The sequence below is a fragment of the Lithobates pipiens genome, unplaced genomic scaffold (genome assembly GCF_037356315.1).
Source record: "Lithobates pipiens isolate NorthernLeopardFrog02 unplaced genomic scaffold, aLitPip1_a1.2 Scaffold_8, whole genome shotgun sequence".
In the NCBI taxonomy this organism is placed as follows: domain Eukaryota; kingdom Metazoa; phylum Chordata; class Amphibia; order Anura; family Ranidae; genus Lithobates; species Lithobates pipiens.
In genome coordinates this window covers 275482580-275497258 of record NW_027507903.1, presented here as the reverse complement: position 1 = coordinate 275497258, position 14679 = coordinate 275482580, and the positions used below count along the sequence as shown (strand labels likewise).

The following is a 14679-nucleotide window of genomic DNA, read 5'->3' as shown; positions in this document are numbered from 1 at the left end:
CACACTTCGGGCTCACTTCTGAATAGAAACCAATTAGCTTCCAGGTTTTATTTTTTGCCAAAGCTTAGTTGAAAAAGAAGCTGATTCTATGCTGAAGTGAGTCTGACTTTGCACTCTCCAGGCTTAGTAAATAGTACATTTTAGTAAATAAACCCCAATGCGTTGTTTTATCAAAATCGTAATAACTATTTTTCTGAGTCCCAGAGGCTTGGTAAAGCTTTGGATGGTATAAAGCTAAGCCATCATTCCTGGGTCAACTTCTTACCTGGACCTCATTATTAGTACTGCATTGGCTGTCCATTTGTCTTTATATATGTGGGCTGACTAATATTCAGGGCTTTCTATCTCACTCTCTCTGCTGGGGGAGCCTACTGTTGGATGAAAATGGTAAGTGCTGACAGAACACTAAAAAAGTACAAGTGCTGTCCGTTTGTTTTAGGGAATCTGTTAGGGGACATCCTGTTAGTCAGAAACTGTCATAAGTTTAGTTAGTAGCTCGGAAGGTATTTTGTTTGTATTATGCTATGTATTTGTTGTACAAAGCTCCCCTACCCTGAAATTGCGTTGATTTCTGCCTTGCCTTGCCAAATAAAAGTGCAGGGCAAACCGGTTTGGAATGTTTTGGTTTTTCCTATTTTGTGTATAGTTTAGCAATGCTGATACTAGCTGAGTCTGTCTTTACAATATATATATATATATATATATATATATATATATATATATATATATATATATATATATATATATATAATACATTATTACAGTATGACAGTGGGGTAGAGTTTTCAGAAAACAAATTACGAGACAGCTGTGAACTCAATCATATGGCTATAAAAAGTCCAAGCAAATGAAGAAAATTTACAAGAATAAAATGTTCAGATATTCACACTGATACTTTAGAAAGCTGTTTTAGACACATCTACAATCTACATTTTCTTATGTAGGTCAAATTGCCTTACAATAAACATCTTCTGAAAGGACAAAAAATATATATTTAAATTATTTTTGTCATGTGTTCTTCATTTTTACTTTAGTCCTTTAGTGTAACTAGTAATACTAGTGTAACTATGGTAGAACTTTTGCAGGTTTGTAAAAAAATTTGGAAATATTTTACAATGTGGCTCCAACTTTTTCATGCTTAACAGATTGAAAATCTTAGTACCAATGCATTTCACAATTGCTCACAGAGCATTTATAAGAATTAAAATGAGTGAGAAACATTTGTCATTGCTTTATTTTTCTATTTTCTCAATGGTAAAAAAAAAACAAGGGCAACTATACACAATATTACATGGTCTGACCATGCCCCTATCTCACAGGAGGGATGCACAGGTAAACATACTGTAGGCCACTGTGGAGAGATAATACCTATATATTGTCTCACGCAGAATATGTAGCAGAGTTGGGGACAAAATATGAAGAATTTTTCTCATTTAATACGGGATCCTCCCAACAGTGTATTCAATCTCTGGTACACACATAAGGCTTTTGTTAGGGGACTGCTGATACAGATGGCCTTCAGAGAAAGGAAAGAGAGGAAATTATAAATTTCCACTCCTCGTGCTGAAATAGCCATATTGGAAGCTCAGCACAATCTTCCCAAAACACATTACTGTCTTGACTTGCAATCCTCAGAGAGGAACTTAGAACAGTATTGATATTTGAGCATGATAAATATATCAAGGACCTTAAATTAGCAGCTTACTCACAAAATAATAAAGCAGGGAAAAGAATGGCTATTCAATTGAAACAAAAGAGAGCCAGAGAAAAAATTACACCACTCTATCACCATAAAACAGGTAAATATGTCCTTGACCAAGCAGATATAGCTCAAATGTTCAGGAATTACTATGCGGCATTGTACAATCTGAAAGAAGATCACACCATCCCTCAACCCAACGCTGAGGAAATCTCCAATTTCCTAAAAAGAATTAAATTACTGGTACTAGATGCAACTTCACTGAACCATCTCAATTGCCCTATAGAAAAGCAAGAAATTATAAATGACATTACTTCCCTCCCATTAGGCAAATCACCAGGCATAGATGGCCTCTCCTCAGAATACTATAAAGCCCTTAACCCAATTCTAAACCCTTACTTGGCTGAACTATATAACCAAGTTGTTCTAACGGGACACTTCCCAAAGGAAATGTTAGAAGCAGTTATTGTGACTCTCCCTAAGTTTGGAAAAGAGTCAAATCATCCACAAAACTTCAGACCCATATCGCTACTAAATTTGAATTTAAACATATACTCCAAACTGCTTGCTAACAGACTTTTAGATCTAACACCACTCCTTCTAGGGCCAGAACACGTTGGTTTTGTGAGAGGAAGGCAGGCTCCAGCTGGTACAAGAAGAATGATCAACCTAATTCATTACACTGAGTCATGTCGGGTGCCTTCGCTTCTCCTTGACTTGGATGTGGAGAAGGCATTCAACAGAGTTCATTGGGAATATCTGTCACAAGTGTTAACTAAATTTGGATTGTCTGGAACAATATATTCAGCCATTATGACCTTATATAACAACCCCTCAGCGAGGGTATATGTTGATAGCACCCTGTCCGCATCATTCGACCTTTCAAATGGTACAAGGCAAGGGTGTCCCTTGTCACTAGTTATATTCTCCGTAGCTGTCAAACCCTTTGCAGAAGCCATTGAAAATGACCCTCTTATCCAGGGACTGTGAGTGGGCCGCTGTGAACACAAAATAGGTTTGTTTGCGGACGATATTATTCTGTCACTATCAAACCCCTATATAGAACCCAGCCACTGATTGAAGAGTTTGGACAAGAATTCTACTACAGTACAAGATCAATTCTAATAAGTATCAAATACTATCCATTGGATTGCCACAACGCCAAGGAAACCAACTGAAAAGTGAATTCCCATATACATGGGGAGCTAACTCAATAACTCACATACTTAGGAATCCAGCTCTCTTAGCCCACTAACTCACTTTATGAGGCTAATTTCAACTCGCTATTGTCCAGTATCTCTTAAGATATGAAACAAATGGGGAAAACTCAACTTTCTTGGGTAGGCAGAGCGGCCTCCTTCAAAATGCAAGATGCTTTATATGTTTAGAACACTCCCTATCACTATCCCCATTCCCTTTTTCACAAAATGCAACTCCCGCTTGAAGAACTATATTTGGCAAAGCAAAAATCTGAGAATTGCCCTTTCCTCAGTACAATTGATGAGTGGTATTGGTTTACCAACTCTGCAGGGATACTATAATGTGTCTTTACTAGATAAAACTGGATTAAACTGACAAATTAGGACAAATTTTGGGTTGACATGGAACAAAGCTTTATAAAACACCAGTATTCCCTTGTACTCCTATCAGCTTCTCTTATGCCCCCCCAAGTAACCTTCATAGTGTACCACCATTAAAGCATGGCACACATTACTTTCCTGTAAAAGCTACACAGAAAACATATACAAACTAGATATCCAGGTCAAAACATATGAATGGCTAATTAGGGACTTTGAGACAAGAGATTGTCATAAATGAGGTATAAACATCACAAATAAAGCGGATTACCTAATGACGCTAATAGGTCATTACAAATCACACACTTCCACTCAATTACCAAATGCAAGGAAAGCATAGAAATTCCAAACTATATTTGGGAATTCCTTCAAGGGAATTCAGACAAATTGACCAGTGGGATTTCTTTCTTTTACCATCCCCTGACAGGTCCCATATTATTGACTAAAACACCCAACATGTGCAAATGGAGAAAAGATCTGTAGAAAGAATTCTCCCTACAGCAATGGTTGAATAAAAGCCATAAAATCAAGCTTCAGTATGTCTTCCTGTGTTGAGCAGTGGGAAAATTTTCTAAAATATATCATAGGTGGTACTTGACACCTTACAGGCTGCCAAAAATATTTAAGTATTCCTCAAACAGTTGATGGAGACAGTGTAACCACACAGGGAACCTGTTCCATGTTCTGTGATATTGCCCTCACATAGCATCCTTTTGGGAAAATATAGTCATAATCCTTAGTGAAATCACAGGCCATTGTATACCACTTTCTCTGGAATTACCCCTCTTGAACATAGGACTAGATTCCTATTGTAATATAGTAAAAACAGTAATCGCTCATGTCCTATTCGCAGCTAGGACACCTTTAGCAAGTAAATGGAAAATTATATACCAACAGTGAGAGAAATAATCACAAGGGTCAATATACAATGTCAATATGAGAAAATACTGGCATTCAAAAAACTTAATCCTTAGCTCCTTAATTTATAAGCAAATGGCAAGCTTGGTATCTTCATCCAGACCTAAAACCATAACCTTATTGAATACGGAGTTATCTGATTGAAACATTGGTAACTGTATTCTTCTTTACCCTTCTCCTTTCAGTGTTTTTTGTTTTATGTTCAATTTCATTTTATTTTATTATTTTTTAAGAATCAACATAACTTTGTTTGTCACAATACATTATGTTACATTATTAGGACCCTGAGCAATATGTTATCTGTATCCTGACGTTAGCATATCCCAATCACAGTTCGATCCCATCAGGGGTGATGGGGAAACTGAAATCAACCACCACTACTAATTATACAGAGGCAAAACAGCTTCAGGTCATGATATACTTTCATATGTCAAATGTATAAGCAATGGTTCACAAATATATTGTCAACAATTTTATGGTTTTGTATGTAGAATTTATACACATGATTTCTGCTTTCTACTGTATTTGAATGTAAGTTTCAATAAACACATTTGAAAGAAAATATTCAGGAGGGCCATAAGAATTTGGTTGGGAATCTATGCAAGAGAAACCCAAGTCCCGTAGGGAGCAGACGGCCCATAAGTAAGAGAGAAGGAAAAGGAAGAGGGTAAGAGGAGAGAAAGAAACGGCACATGAGTAAAAGAGTGCTCATAGGGCAAATGGTAAGGCAGCCAGGAAGGTAAGCCCTAAGAAAGAGACACCGCCTCACATGCCTGACAGTTCACACTCAGGCTAGTCCAAAGATGAGAGTGCACCGAGAGGAGGCCCCGCTCTCCACAGGTTAACATTTGTAGGTAAATCATCTTTGGTACAATATTTAGTATAAACTGAATTGTAAACAACACTGAAACATAACAAAATGCTAGCAAGCAATTACAAATGAAAGGATTGAAGTTCTATAGTGGAGTGGGGGAAAAGGATAGGGAAGAGATAGGGAGGAGGGGGGTTAGGGGCTGCTGGCAATGTAAAATGCTTGCAATTAGTCTCATGGGACAAAGAATCAGATTGGTAAAGGTAACACAAATTTTCAGAAGTTCAGTGTCTTACTCAAGCGAGAGATCTATAGTAAAAAAATGTTAGGGAAGTACAGATCAAAGTTAGTAGAACAAAAATAAAAACGATTGACCAATCGAAAACAAAAAGAAAATTTTAAAAGAAGCTATCATTCAAAAAATAAGTCTAAAATGTCCACAGCAAAACAACAATCAGCCAAGCACAACAAACAGAAAAAAAAAACATTGTACACTTGAATTTACCCAGCAGTTGGCGGTGATAAGACAATGAAGTCTGGGCGTTTTCAGCCAGGGGAGATGGAGATGTCATCTGAGGCCCCCTGGCGGGATAAACTTGCTGGGGTCCCTTTGCAGATTGAAGCAGGCAGGTTAGGTGCATGGGTTGGGGTTGGATAGTAGGGATGTGGTGTTGACCTTGCTGGGGTAAGGGGTAGTGTCTGACACGGGTTCAGGCTGGACCAGTTGTAGATCAGCCAATGCTCTATGCAAATTTTCTGGAGAGGTGTAGATGTGATGTTTTCCTTGAAAAGTAAATTGCAGAGCAAATTTCCAGGTATATCAGATGTGATGTTGTAGTAGGATTTGTAATTACGGTTTCATAGCCCTTCTCTTGGTAATGTGGCCAAATCTGAGAAAACCTGGTTGTTTTGTCTACATGTGTATGCTCCACTCATTTTTACACTGGAGCTGGAAAACATGATGTTTATTAAAACTCACCAGATTCTAACCTAAAACCAATATTTGTGCTCTTGTTGGGAAGGTACTATGACACTTAATTTCCCAGGCAAAATGGCTAGCAAATAGCAAAATCCAATAAGATATCAAACCCATTTATTTAAAATATATCACAACAAAATAAAAACACTTATATTGTGGAGCTTTAACCAGTACAATTTAAACATCTTAGGTTCGTCACTACACAAGCAGGGCTTCTTCAATCATCTGTGCCTCTATATTGTATGTTTCATTCAATCAAGGACTTTGATATATCAAATTTTGGTAAACATTTGGATATTACATTTTTTTAAATACTTTAAACAATTAAAATTGGTGGACTTAAAAAAAGGGGTGAAGGTATAAATAAGAGAAACTGCTTTAGAGTGAAGTAGTCGGTGTGGTAAGGAGGCCGGGTAAGATTTGTTGATTGACTTTAGTGCTGTATGTGGTTAATTTACTAAAGATGGAGAGAGAAAAATCTGGTGCAGCTGTGCATGGTAGCCAACCAGCTTCTAACTTCAGCTTGCTCAATTTAGCTTTGAAAACAAAAAAACTGAAGGCTGATTGGTTTCTATGCAGAGCTGAACCTAATTTTGCACTTTCCAGTTTTAGTAAGGCAACCCCTAAGTTGTATCTATATCTCTACATTTATAGTAGGCCACTATATCAGGGCATCCCTGGTACCTTCTTTGTAGAAAGGAAAGAAAATGACCCTGCTTCTGTTCTCACACACTCTGGAGTGTTGTGTTTTTTAGAAACTACGAATCAGACAAAAATCGCTCTTGTCGGTAACATTCCTTACAGATGGGGATATCCGTTGAAATTGACGATCACTCGTGAAGTAAATGCATCAGTGATTACCTGCCTAGAGGAAGGCCTGGCATTACTTCGCTCTTTAGACATTTTACCTGAGCAACCCTCTGAAAGCTCCTCCCCTTCTGCGCAACTGAACACTCAGGAAGACTGGAAAACTGTGTCACGCAAGAAAAATAATTAAAAACAAAATGTTTAAAATCCCCCTTCTCCTCTCCAACTCATCACTGGATTCCTGAAGCATTAGGGAACTCCAGTGCACTCAATTCCCCCCCCCCCCCCAAGAAATGGGCAGCTTTTCTGCCTCCAGATACCTGATAGAATCAATCTTTTTACCACCTTGTTCGTCTGACTGTTATTTGACATAGTTTTTTTCTTTTATCCTATGGTTTCCTTTTTTGTATTGGTCTGTTCTGGAGCTGATGATCTCCACCTTCACCGATGGCTCACTGCTGGACCTCCACAATGCACCCATTTGTTGGAACTCCTTCCTACAGAAACTTTGCAGGTATCATATAAGGTACTATCAATCCTTTTATTTACTCTGGAATTATGGCGCTCAAGTTTGTCTCCTTCAATGTTAATGGCCTAAACCACCCTGCAAAAAGAGCCTCGGTTTGGAAAGAGGCACTTAAACTCCAAGCTGACGTTCTGTGTATACAGGAGTCCCACTTCTCAGTCTCCGATACCCCTCTCTTTCATCATAAAAAATTCACCCACATCTTCTTGGCTTCTGCTCCAACAAAACAGAATTGAGTCATTATTGCCATAAAGGATTCAGCGGCCTTTACTTTGAAAGCAGCCCAGTTTGACCCTGATGGGCGATATCTAATTCTGACAGGTGAACTCAACAATAAACCCTACACAATTGTGAATCTATACGCATCCAATTCACACCAAATTCGCTTTTTGAAGAGACTGTTTTGTAGAATTGGCAAAATCCGGAAACGGATCCATGGTCATCTGTGGAGACTATAATATGACAGCTGACTATTTAACTGAGACAACCTCTAGGTCCAAGAAGCCTTTGCCCAAGCTACAACCCCTCCTAAACTCCGAAGATGTATATGATGTCTGGAGGTACCAGCATGCTAGTGAACGGGACTTCACTTTCCACTAGTCTAGGCATAACTCGTATTCCAGAATTGATTTTATTTTAGTAGACAAGGTGTTACTGCAGGCAGTGTCCTCCTCCACCATCCATGACATCTCTTACAACCACAGAGTGGCTCAACAGAGGCATAAAATGGCTGGTCAACCTATCCCAAGATGAATCCCTGACACCATTTCCAATACTCCAGAGACATTTTAACTTAGCACCCACTGACATATAAAAATATAACCACATTTCTCATCTTTTGAGAGCTAACAAAGGCCATCGAATATTCCTAGTGAATGAACTTTGGCGATTTTTCAATGCAACCCCTACTCCCCCTAACGGTATATCCCTATTTTGCAATTTCTTCAGGCAAAAACTCACCTTTATTAAATCTCACCCATACCCGAAATGGGAATCTGATCTAGGAATACCCATCACTGATCCACAATGGCAACACACACTCAAAGCTAATTACAAAGCCTCTAAATGCATTGGTCATTGGAAAATAGCACAAAAAATTGCTCTAAGATGGTATCTCACGCCATATACTGTAGAATCTCCAAGTTTGGCCAATCCAACTCCCCACTTTACTGGAGAAATTGTGGAGCGGTGGGCAATCTCCTCCACATGTTCTAGACCTGTAGGCATCTAACTAGCTTTTGGAATAACATATTCTGCTCTGTCTCAAATATTACAGGCATTCTTATTTCTCCCAACCCATGCCTGGAAGTCCTAAACATTGGTATTGAAAACTTTCCCTCTGATTTCCGGGTTGTAATTTTTCACATCCTTCTAGTTGCTAGAACACTAATAGCAAAATACTGAAAACGGGTGAGGCACCAAATGCCTCAGAGGTTATATTAACTACCCATTTACACTATGTTTACGAATTGTTATTAGCTACTAGGAGTAGATCTAGGAAAAAGTTTGATATGCATTGGCAAATATGGAAAAACTGGTTTTATATGAATCAAAGATTCGACACTTCTCACCCTTTCTTTGTCCCTTGATGATGGTAAACATCAGGAGTCTCAAACTGGTGGCCCTCCAGATGCTGTGAAAATGCAAGTTCCATCATGCCTCTGCCTGTGGGAGTCATGCTTGTAACTGTCAGCTTTGCAATGCCTTATGAGACTTGTAGTTTTGCAACAGCTGGAGGGCCACCAGTTTGAGACCCCTGGTATACATCATACTCACCCTATTCCAGACTCAGGACAGACCAAATGTTTATATTTATGTTTCCTGTTTCATGTTTCCACCCTAGCTTGTATTATAGCTAAAGTTTGTTCTCTCTATACAGCACAAACTCAAATATACATAGCTACTATTCGACAGCTAACTATTTGATTGTTAACACACAATTTAGTTAGATCAGTAATTTCCTAATACTGCTTAAGGTAACATATGCTTTAACTTACCGACAATAAGGAGTACAATGTTCGTTGAATGTTTGGTTCTCTGTGCCTCACGGAATACTCCCACTACTGGACCTTGTTGAATATATATATGTTTATGTACATTCTGCATTTAAGCAAAAAACTATCTTGTGCTGTATTTTGAAAATCTCTTAATAAAAACGATAAAAAAAAAAAACATTCCTGGAAAACTGTTGGGGTGTTACAAAGGCCAAAAGGCATTACTAGGTACTCATAATGGCCTGTTCTGGTATTAAACACACAATTTTACACTCGTTACCCTCCTTAATCCTAAATGAGATTGTATGCCCCTCTCAACTGCAAAGCTTGGAGACAAATGTACAGGAGGCTTCCACAAGCGCTCCTTAAAAGAGTCTTTCTCTGAGTCTGGGGTCAATAAAGATACGTGGTCCACTTCTCCAGCTCAGTGAGTATATCTCTGGCTGCTATTTCATCCTTGATGGTATCCGAGAGACCATGAGAAAAAGCAGCCATGAGGGCCTCATTGTTCGAAGCCAGAGAACAAAATTCAATGGTGTAATCGGCAACAGTTCTCGTACTCTGATAGACACGAGGCAGCAGAAACAGAGCGTGTGGGAACATAAAATACCCTTTTAAAAGAAGCCACAAACTCAGGGTGCCTGCACAGAGACTGGAGCAACAGCAGGGATGGCCTGCAACACATTTTGTACCAGAGCAGCCACAGTGGGAGATTCCAGGTAAGCCGTGCGACTTAAGAGCATTTGTAATGCCATGGCAAACTGATCCATGCAGCGATCCTGCTCATCCAATCTGGAAAAAATATTACCAACAAGTGGATTGACTGCATCTTCTGAATTCATGGCCTTTGCCTACTGTCAGAAACCATAAATCAGACCAAGACAGAAGTACAGTTAAATCACACTTTTTTAATAATAAAAGTAAATAGAACAAGTGTAGTCAAAACATAGCCAAAGTTTGGCAACCGGAACGGATAGTCAGACAAGCCAGAAAGTCAGGAAGCCAGAGATCAGCGAGTGGAACAGTAAGCAGGATCAGAAGCCAGAGGGAATGTCAGCCAAGCATGTCTTTAACAGGAATGCAGGAGATAGTCTCTGTGATGTTGACCAAGGCGAAAGCAGAGATCATCTGGGCTGGATGCTTAATTAGGCAGGACTGATGAGCAGGATATCATCAACAGGTGAGTCACTGTGGAGAGATAGGAGTTAGCAATTAGCTGACAGCTAGGCGGCCAGCTCAGAGGAAGGAAGGGCTGTTTTATTTTCTTTCAAAAAGATTAAAAAAACAATGAGAATAGGATACCTATGCATAGACAGTAGACAATGTAAACGTAAAAGGGAAATATAGAATAGAGATTTTGTCTCCAGAGTTTCAAAGAGATTTGTCATTTTAACTATGTTGTCTAAGTTGTTTTTTTGCCCACATGCTACTTGGATAGTGGGAAAATCCCATTGCATCACTATAGCTGGGGTACTCTTCTTACCTTAGGTTATCCTTTCATAGAGTATTTTAATAAGTGTATTTGTTATGCAGTGGTCGCTAAGAGCTATGTATAAGAAGACAACAGCTAAATCAGCCCACCTGGCTCAATATACTATATAACTAAAAAATAAAACTTTGGGGTGCGCTGGCCATTTAGGGAATCTATCCCAACTCATTACAAATTTAATATCCTGCACTAAAGAGTGCCAGCATCGGATACAGTGGCTTGTGCTAGTTTTGGAATTGCATGGACAGAAATCGATAAGAATGAAAGCGACAAATTACCTTCAATCTTTACCTTTAGCAAATGATAAAACTAAAAAAATAAACTTGCAGATGTGACTTAACAACTTAAGCAGTTTATTTATTTATCTTCTTAAAAACACCTTGAGCAGATTAGTAACCAAAACCTGATAATACAGCCATTTCATGGTCTGTGATGATTAAAACTTCTAAAAGATTTGCTTTTTTTGCGGGATACACCACTTCATATCATAACTCTTACAGAGAAACTTTATCTTAACTTCTTAATGTAGTGAAAGGAATATTTTATATGGTTTGCTAGAATACAATTATTCATATTGTGAACAATTAAATATGTAATGGTAAATTTCAGTTCTATTGTGTCGTACTGAATTTCATTAGTTCACTGAAAAAAAAAGTGTGATATCCAATGCTGAAAAAGAGAAGTGCAGTCTAAAAGATAAAGAAAAGACACATTGAAAGTATCCTTACAATTTTCACATGTTCATAGAATAATTTTGTATGGAAAATCTATTAAAATAAAGCAGAATTTTGTACAGATTTTACTGATGTTATAATGGAAGGCTCTTATACAACCTTTCCTTTAGATAAAATGCTGCATTTAAACCATAGTCATGCACGCGCAAAACTGATAACCTCTTTTACATTTTATAATACAGAACATCATGATAATTTAATCAGCTATGCATTGACATTATGAAAGGCAAATGTATCTTCTTGTGAAGAATCAGATTTTATTTTTCAATGTAATGCAAAAGGAGTGCCTTTTTCAGAACATGGCTAGAAATAGAAAACTTTAAGGGATATAATAGTTTTATTCTACGAAGGGCACATTTGTGTCTGAAGGTTTAATACGTTTTGTACTTAAAACTGCTTGACTTGTATTTTCTGAACTCTGTATTGTATTATACACAGTGCCTTTGTATTACCCTTCACACTTTTATTTTACACCTTCTTTAGTGCCAATATCTGCTGAAGGATAGTCATAGCAAGTACAGCTACGCAATAGCTATTATGTTATCATTAAAACAGTAGAAGGTCCCTTGATTTATATTACATGTTTCTCTAGTATTCAAAATATTCAAAATTGCACCTTTCCTTCTGATCACTATGTAAATAGCACCATCATAAGATAATGGGAGATATAATACCCAACTGTCTCTTTTTAGCACCAAATTCATTTGTTCATATTCCTTCCATAATTTCCTATATTTGCACCAGTGCCAGTGTCAAGTGCTGTAAATACATCTATTATTGAAAGCACATACAAAATTAAATGAATAAATAAAAAAAGGCTACCTAAGCTGAATTAAAAATAAAAAATAAATCTTGTTTTCAATCGCCACTAAATATCTTTAATCATTTACATTATTACAATTTTTTTTTAACACCATTACAAATCTTGCATGCTTAAACCATACTTAACATTGCTTCAGAATAACACCTAGGATAATTGAACCCAGAAGACTGAGGGCCTACTGTATTGTGAGTGCAAGGCATCATAGATCTTTCACCTAAGGGGGCATCACCACAGAGCCCTGTCCTCACTGTATATTGATGCAGAGAGAAAAGACAGTGGTGAAAAAGCAATGGGTTTCTTTTTTTTTCTTTTTTTTACATTAATTCTTTAGTTTTTCTTCTATGACTTTTTACGATCCATGAGACTTAAAGGGGAATTCCAGTCAAGTTAAAACATTTTGCCCATGATTAGGGATGAGCGGGTTTGGTTTGCAGAACATGCAAACAGGCAAAACATTTTTTTGAACACGCAAATACCATTAAAGTCTATGGAACACGAACGTGAAAAAACAAAAGTGCTAATTTTAAAGGCTTATATGCAAGTTATTGCCATAAATTGTTTGGGGACCCGAGTCCTGCCCCAGGGGATATGTAGCACTGTAGAAATGCAAAAAAAAGTTTTAAATACTGATGTTTTTTTCAGGAGCAGTGATTTTATTAATGCTTAAAGTGAAACATTAAAAATGAAATATTCCATTAAATATCATTCCTGGGAGGTGGGGGCTTAGTATGCATGTAAAGTAGCTCATCTTTCCCATGTTTATAACAGTGCCATAGCAAAAGGACATTTCTTTTATTTCAATAGATTTTTATTGAAAGTTTTAAAAACAATAACAACTTATAATTTAATACAGTGCACTCTTGTATTAAAACAGTCAAAAGAGAACCGAATCGACAGAAAATAAACCCTGATAGTGATTGATCGAGACAGAGCAATAAAAAATATCTGTTAAGAATCAGGCAAAACTTGGAATAGACACAGAGTTTTTCCATAGCAACAATTTCCTAGCATTAGAGCCCATGGTTCCAGAGAACCCATAAATGAAATTTAAGAACGAGTCTCGTGGATCCAACACCCCAAATGGGAACACTGCTGTGTCGGGACCCCCGAGACCCCACCCAACCCAGGCTCTGGGTTCCATGAAACCTCCTACTGTAAAAGAAGAATCGGAAAATAAATGCTCCGAAATTGAGGACAATGAATAAAAATAATCTAAAGATAACTAATCCCAGTGAACCAGATATGATAATAAAAATCAAGAAACATAACTGAAGCTAGCGGTTTATGATCTTATTGAGGGTTTAAACCTCTTGATGTACGTATACTAGTCCTGATAAGAGGCACTAAATCATAGGTAAAATATAACCAAAAGAAAGAAAAGAGAAAGAGAAGAATAAAAGAAAGGAAAAGAAAAGGAGACAGGAAAAAGATAGTAAAAAAAAAAGGGAAGCGGGTCTCTCTCTCCCTACAGCAACCTGTAGTCCCTGGTCAAGATAGACACTTGGAGGTATAATTTATCCAAGGATCCCATATCGCTGTATGTTTGTCCACCGTATCTAGGAATATGCTTACTGTTTTTTCTTGTACCATGATCCAAGAAATTTTCCTTTTGACCATTCTCAGGGAAACCGACGTTTTTTTCCAAGCCCTGGCAATCGTGATTTTAGTTCCGACCAGAATAAATCTAATGAGTTGTTGAGTTAATTTCGGGACCCCATGCAAGGGGAAATTGAGTAAAGCTATTTGAGGTGTTTGAAGAACTGGGAAGGTCGTGATCTTCCGTATGATTTGGAAAACCTTGTTCCATGTATGCCTAATTTTCGGACAATCCCACCAGATATGTAACATAGAGCCTATATGGCCACAATTTCTGAAACAAAGGGGAGAGGCATTCGGATAGATTGTGGCTAGTCTCAAAGGCACCATATACCATCTCATAAGAACCTTCAAGTTAGCTTCCATGAGAGTTACATTCAGAAAGCCTTTGGAGGCCATAAGAGACGCCGAATGCCACTCCTCTAAGGACCATTGTTGTTGTAGATCTGTTTCCCATGCCCGCATGAAAAGTGTTTTACCTTCCGCCCTGGCAAGAGCACGATAGATCACCGATATCCCTCCCTTCTGCTCCATGGCTTGTCCACACCAAAGTTCGTATTCAGTGATAGAAAGAGGGGGGTCAGATGAAGACCGTAACGACTTTAGAAAATGGTAAATTTGATTGAATCGGAATCTTTCAGTAACGGGCAGGTGATGCTTTTTAATATAGTGATTCAAAGAGAAAGGACCAGAGGGAGAAATAAAGTGGCCAATCCTATATAAACC

The 14679-nt window shown here is 37.9% G+C and overlaps 1 protein-coding gene across 1 annotated transcript in view; it reads left to right on the top strand.

The window, feature by feature from the left end:
- Nucleotides 1–14679, top strand: part of LOC143962680 (dynein axonemal heavy chain 3-like) — a 2426925-nt gene that overhangs the window by 1252718 nt on the left and 1159528 nt on the right. The window lies entirely within an intron of this gene.